A 7638-nucleotide genomic window follows, 5' to 3' on the forward strand; every position below is an offset into this window, starting at 1 on the left:
GGCAACGGTGGCTCCAGAGTAGAATGCCTGAATGTTGCTGGGTGGCCCTCACAGAGTGGTGATAACTTTACCGTCTGCTAACGGAGCCGCCATCTTCTCTTCAGTCTTTTATGAGCTCATTACGCTGTTATTGTCATTGAGCATTACCACTCGTGAAAAGGCACCGGGTACCCCCAAGAACACGCAGCGTTATAAATTCCATCAAGTATTCGTTTGTTTTCGGCGTCGGTCGGAGGGAGGAGACATAATGGTGGCCACAGTCAACTAAAGGCGCCACTTGCCTTCACGAAGGATGTCGTCACTCTTGCAAGGCACATCCAGCAAGCAACATTGATGCACTCTACTCCCGAGCCACCCACAAGGGTTGCTTTACGGCGATAGCTTTACCGGCAAAACTTTGCAGAGATTTCGGCAGGGGGATCGGTGGCCGAGTGATCTAACGCGTCTCAGCTCGGAGCGTGGAGCGAAAGCTTGAGCTGCAGAATCTCCTGGATTCGATCCCCACCCCTTGTCCGTTTTGATCTGGCTAAGCTTCGTACCGGCACGCGTTTGTGTAATCGCTACTGCGTGAGGCGTGTTAAAAACCCCAGGTTAGCGGTTGCAGTGCGCTGGCTAAATTCCTCATCTTCAGCCAAGAGACAAGTCACCCGTTGAGGCGTACTAGCACAAGGCTACATAATCATACAAGCAACATAATTTTTAGATTTTTGCTTTGTCTGTTGTCGTCGCCGCTACGGGAAAAAAAACATTTCTCAACGGCCGTGCTGCACGGCTGCGTATTAATGCCCCATAGAGTGAGCTGACGTGATCAGTTTGAAGCGCAAAAACAGCACCTAGTTTCCCCGATCCCAAAGGGACGAAGTAAAGCTGATCAATTTCGCCTTCGGTTCTTTTGGCTGGCGCGCGTCCACGGCGCCATGGCCTCCGAGATCCCGAAGGCCATGACAGCGCTCGTCAGTTTCCACGACCGCTCGCCCCATGGCGCTGCGTGTCCATCAGCGTGCGCGTTTAAGGCCACCAGGGGGGCACGCGCGCTGACCGGCGACGAAATGTACGCAGCAGACGAAAAAGAGAGCAGACGATCGGCTTGTATAATATGCTTTCGAAATCACGACTCATGAGAAATGCTTACGTGTACATCGAGCTTTTTTTTTGGCACCGATTTGATATCCAGGGGGCGTGGCCAATGATGTCACGGACGTCAAAATAATATTAACTGTTATTTTGACGTAAACAACACGTTTTATTTTGGATGCCGCCGAGTGCATTTCGAAATGTCGGTGGCTCGGCTTGTATGTGGTCGAGTGCTCGGTGGTGTCCGCGCTGGTGCGTGTTGTCGACGTGCCCTGTGCTCGTCGCGTTATCAGGAACATCAAGGTAAGCGTTTTCCATTTTCAAATTTCTCCCGGTGCTGTCCGTCGCTTCTGTTGTAAGTGAAGTTTACGTGTACCAGAGGCGACAGAGCCCAGCCGCAGTAATTATTCACGCATTTTTACCGCTTTTGATGATAGTCAGGCTGCTTCTGCACACTCATCAGTGGTCCGACGACAGGTGCCTGCCTAGGTTCTTGCGTACCAAGGTTTCCTTTGGATACAAAACTTGAAAGTATAAAACAGAGAGGACGAGGACGGGAACAGGACATCTTTCACTTTTTGAAAGATGTCCTGTTCCCGTCCTCGTCCTCTCTGTTTTATACTTTCAAGTTTTGTATCTATTAACCAACACGCTCGTTTTCAATTGTAGTTTCCTTTGGACCGCCTCGCATCTGAAGTTGCTCTCTGCAGTGAGCGCAGATAGCAAGGAAGCCACCAGGTGGACGGGAGCACTACCAGACGCAAAGACGCAAGTAACGCACGATACTTGAGCAATAAGAGGAAATTCGGTGGCTGAATCCACTGAACCGCGTCTGCTAGAAGCACGAGCTAGTTGCTTTGGATGACGTGGCACGAACGCTTCTGCAGCGGGGGCTCCAGTCATGGCAGTCAAGGCTAGAGCCATATACAGTGGCTCTATAGTCAAGGCTACCAGCTCGCCGCCTGCACGGCTTTCGAAGCTATTCTATGCAAGGGTGAGAATCCGTTGTATTGCACGCAGGTACAGTTCCAGAAAAATGCGTACAAAATTACTGCGTCTGGGCTCTGTGGCCGTCGGTATTGGAACGACCAGTTTGAAGATCTAACTGGTCAGACTGGTATTTGGACAGGTCAAACTGGTAATTGGACTGGTCTAACAGGAAATCAAACTGGTGCAACTGGTACACTCTAAGAAAAAAGTTGGCCTCAAGGGACTAACGGCAGCATTTGGTCCTCTGAACTTCCAGTTGCTCCCCGTAAGGACCATCTGGTTCAAGCTAGGTACCGCGCGCAAAAGCTGGGGACTAACAGCGCTCGACTGGAACTAACCGATAGGCCTGCGCGAGCAAAAGCATCCATTAGTCCCCCTCAGACAGGGTGCATCTGTAGGATTTAGTCCCCGAAGGCAAACGGAATGTTCGCCAGGAGGACGGATCATATTTCGCTCGTCTTGGGGATCGGGGAGACTCTGCCCAGCACGGCTGAAAGTGATGACAAAACTCGGACGAAACTAGCGAATTTGTTTAATGTGCCACGAACGTTCAGACATTACATGGTAGAGCTTCGCGCGTAGTTCGAATGCGAGTTAACGAAAGTGTTGACTCTACTTCACCCAACCATCTTGTCAAAAATAATCTCTTGACATTTCACAAGTCCCATTCACTTACTTGCCTTCGCGCAAAAAAAAAATGAGCATTAATCCAAACGCAACACCTCCGAATACTAGCACTTTTTTTTTTTCTTAAATGAAACTTAAGAGTTCGTAGAAGACGCGCTTTCAACACCGGAGTCTCGCAGTCAGAATAAATGGTCACTTCACTCGCTAAAACTGAGTTACTAAGAACAGGTCGGGCCTCGTCTCTGCGTCTCCCCGTAACTAACCTTTCTTGGTAGTCCAATGTTGAACTCAAAATCCGCACTGACACACTTGATGCACGGCACGTTCCACTTAAACAGCACATTCAGGGGCAGTATCCAGACGCCTTCATGCCATCGTCGTCGATGTTTCACATAACATTCCAGATGAACAACGGAGAACGAACCGCGCCCGGACGTCATTCATGACAGCACCCTGCTAATACAAAACAAATGCGAAAAAAAAAGGCCCCCGAGAAAATTGAAGAGAGAGAGAGAGGGAGAGAAAACAAAAAAAGAAAAGCGTGCTTGCTTGTACGTCACTTGACCGGCATGTTGAAAATGGCGAACATAATGATCCCTGGAGAAGGCGAACCTTCGACCTTCTCCCGTCCTTCGGGCATTGGTGTCGTGTCACGTGTGTCGTGTGTAGTGAAAGGGGGAAGAGAGATTTTCGGGGAAAAGAGATTTCCTTTCCCCTTCCCAGCAACCCCCTCCCCCGCATTCCTCGCTCCCGCAAAGGGCAGGGCAGATGAGCCAGAGAGGGTCCGTCGGGCAAATGGGAAGGGGTCTTTGTTTGAAAAGAACCTGTTTTAGTATAGCCTTCGTCAGGACTTAGAAGCTGGTCGTCTCCGATCATTGTGAAATCCGGTTTGGAATCGCGGTGCTGCAACGCTGCACTTGATCTGTTCTGAAGTCACAAGACAAGGGAACTCGATTAAGGTATGTCAAAGTACTTCTGTTTATGGTATATTCACTAACTGCGGCGTCAGAAAGTGTTTTAGTTTGAGCGCGGTCTCTAGCTTCCAAAGCACGCGCCATGCTCTATTCTTTTTGGCACTATGGTTGCTTATTTTGTTACGCAGCACAGAGACCTGATATTCAATCGTATCGAGCAAAACTCCAGTTCTACCGATCGCTTATTTTTTTGTGTTTTGCAGACCCTGGCAGGATCGTTTTACCATAAAGGCCTCTTTACATATGCAGCTGAGAGCTACAAGCATAGCGCTGACCTAGCGCTAAACGCGTGCTGACGGGAGCTTTCACCAGCTGTGTATCACACCGTCAAAACTGTTGCCCATGGCAGACGAAAAGCAGCTCACGACACGTGAGCAGCTCTACTTCAGCGCTTCGCTGCGTGTGAGAACCGGCCTTAATGGAGACATTCATTCGGTTGTGCAGACTTTCGCGTTGATGGCGGGAGCTCGTTCCGTCACTTTGAAGCATAGTTTGGGCACGCACACGCTGGGTCTGTAATTCGCAGCGAACGGTCTACTAAAAATATAATATTGCGCTGGTCTGCTGTCAACAGATCGCATGTTAGATGTGAACCATTGTAGCACTTTTGTAGCCTATTTGTTATTTTAAGATGTGTGTGTTATATCTCATACTTTTGCTGAGCGATCGGGTATTTCATGCTGCCCCTGTTGCTAATAATCCAAATTCCTCGCAAACAGGCAAGAAGCTGCAGGTGCCCCAATAAACGGTGCTTGGACCACGACCGGTTTGAACAGCCGTCCCAGTGTTCAAGCCATCGTCGACGCAAGTGAACTCTTCGGAATCTGGCCTTATCGTGGAGTCTACCGCTCAGGAATTTTGACTTTAGTCATCCTTGAATGCGATGTGTATTTACGAGGCAATAAAGCTACGTTTAACCTGAACTGGACGATTTCGTTTTGGTGATTTGTGGCTGGGGACCAAATGCAAAGGTTGAACCTTTAGTCCCAGAGGTCTAAATCCAACGGCGCAACGTTTAGACCCAGGGGTTCAAGTGCAAGGGCCTAACGGTTGGTCCTCGGGGTTCATTTGAAACGGTGTAACAGTTAGTCCTTGGGGTCGAAGTGCAAGGGCCTAACAGTTCGTCCTCGGGGTTCAATTGAAACGGTGTAACAATTGGTCCCAGGAGACCTAGTGCAAGGGCCTAACAGTTGGTCTTCGAGGTACAACTGAAACGGTGTAACAGTTAGTCCTAACGGTGCTAGTGCGAAAGACTAATAAGGGGGGCGCAACTGTTACTCCCCTTACCGTTAGTCCCCGAGGGGACTAATGGTTGTGGCAACGCACTTGCTCCCTTCGGGGACTAAGTCGCGCTCCCTTTTTTCTTAGAGTGTAGCCAGACTGGTCTAACTGGTAACCATAATGACCTAACTGGTCACCGGATTGCCTTCTAACTGGTCACCAGATTGGCCTGACTGGCGACCATATTGGCCTAACTGGTCACCAGATTGGCCAAACTGGTTACCGATTGGCCGATCTGGTCAGCAGATTGGCCGAACTGGTTCAACTTGTAACCAGATTGACCAAACTGGTCACCAGATTGGCCTACTTGGTCCAACTGCTTACCAGTTTGACCCCTCTTTCTCGCTTTATTTATTGACTTTCTCACTTTGATTTATTGGCTTTTAAATAATTACGGCACGACCGAGCGTTTACTTTTAGAGCGCAGCTCTTAGGCGCCCATTCCCAGCTTGAGCGACGTCGCCGTCGCCGTCGGCGTAACCGCGAGTAACCCTCGTAACCCTCGTGAGGGTTTCGAGGGTTACGAGGGTTACTCACGAGGGTTACCCTCACGAGCATCACAAGGGCTACGAGGGTTAGTTACCCTCAAAAGTGTTACCCTCACGAGGGTCACGAGGGTTACCCTCACGAGGGTTGCGAGGGTTATGAGAGTTACCCTCACGAGGGTTATGAGAGTTACCCTCACGAGGGTCACGAGACTTACCCTCACGAGGGTCACGAGAGTCACCGCCGAATTCAGAAATCTCACTCAAACTACACTCAAACTGAAGGGCCCCTCCACTTCCTCGAGGAAGGCGCGAGGGCCGGCGCTGGCCAATCGCGAGGACGGATCCGCCGTTGCAATTGGCCAGCGCCGGCCCTCGCGCCTTCCTCGAGGAAGTGGATGGGCCCTTCAATTTGAGTGTAGTTTGAGTGAGGTTTCTGAATTCGGCGGTTACCCTCACAAGGGTTACTAGGGTTACCCTCACGAGGGTCGTGATGGTTACCCAGGTCACGTAACCCCCCCCCCCGGGGTCACGTGACCCCTCCCCGAGGTCACGTGACCCCCCACACCACGTGACCCCCTCCCCCAGGTCGCGTGACCCCCGTTGACGTCATCGCCAATGATGACGTCATCAGTGACGTCAGTGATGACGCCACCGGCATCCGCATCGTTATCATCGCTGATGACGTCACTGATGACGTCACCGGCACCCGCATCGTCATCATCATCACCACTGATGACGTCATCAGTGACGTCACTGATGGCGTCATCGTCATCGTCACGTGACCCCCAGGTCACGCGACCCCTCCGCCACCGAGGTCACTTGACCCACCCCCAGTAGCCTTCCCTCCTCCTCCTCTTCAAGAGCTGCGCTCTAATTCGTCATTACAGGGAGTTGTAAACGGCTTTCATTTTTTACTAAGAAATTCATCCCCTGAGCCGTTCAAAATACTCTGAGAGGTATGACATTGCATGAAAAAAATCAACATGCTGGGAGTGTTTTTTTATTGCTTAGGCGGTCATCGAGAAATTCCGTACGTTCAAACGACCAGTATAAAAGACGGAAACCCAGAGCTCGGAAGTAGTGATCGGGTTAGTGTGCTGTTGTATTCATGTTTTTGTATGTGCCCTGTATGTGTACGCGCTCAATGTATGTTCAGCTGATGCTTGTAGTAGGCGTCTTGTGTCTACATTTATGTATAATAAAGATGTACGAAGCGCAGGGTGGTCTGAACAAATGAACATATTTTTTTGTCGAACTAGCGTGGCGAGTCAACCAGTGTGACCAGTTCAACCATCATGACCAGTTCAGCCATCATGACCAGTCAACCAGTATGACCAGCCCAACCGCCATGACCAGTCAACCAGTGTGGCCAGTTCGAACCACCCTGAGCAGTTCAACCATTATGAAAGTGGTCAAACTGGAGCAATAACCAAGTTTGATACTGGTACCAGTTCGAACTGGTCTTTTCACACCTAACCTTCATTTCAAACAGGAGTGACGGACGGCACCGGGTGAACGAAATTTCAAAAACGCTTACCTTGATGTTTCTGCTTGTCGGCAATTAATACGCAACAGAACGCGACGAGCGCAGGCGCGGCACGTTCACAACACACACCAGCGCGGACTCCGTCCAGCCGCCGCCCTCACACACGCTGACCGACCGACGTTTCAAAATGCAGTCGGCGGCATCCAAAAAATAGAACGTTGTTTACGTCAAAATAACAGTAAATATAATTTTTACGTCCTAGACGCCGAAATAACAAGTGCCATTATTTTGACCTCCGTGACGTCATTGGCAGCGCTCCTTTGACGTCAAATCGGTGCCGAAAATACGCACCCGTCCTGCACAGAGACAGTTTAACCCCGGCATTCTACTATTGGCGTCTCCAGCGAAATCGAGGCCATCTAGCGGCAACGCCTAGAAGCTCAAGAGAGGAGGTCGTTTCGACTCGGTCCTCTGCTATCGGTGCATAATTCTCCTAGGCAACATTAAAAAAATTGTTTTTAGTAGTTATTTTTATGCTTCCGCCCAGTCATTCCTACGGATTGTCTAGAAGAATGTTTTTACCGTAGGCAAACCGTTCCGCTTTTAAATGTAACACTAATTTTACGCTGCTGTGCAAGGCATTTGTGGTGGTCCGCGTAATGAACGACGAAAACGAGCTCTTTTCGTCCGCCATTTTGCCTGACCAGCCCTTCTGCCT

This window comes from Ixodes scapularis, unplaced genomic scaffold (assembly GCF_016920785.2).
Source record: "Ixodes scapularis isolate PalLabHiFi unplaced genomic scaffold, ASM1692078v2 ptg000494l_1__unscaffolded, whole genome shotgun sequence".
Lineage (NCBI taxonomy): Eukaryota > Metazoa > Arthropoda > Arachnida > Ixodida > Ixodidae > Ixodes > Ixodes scapularis.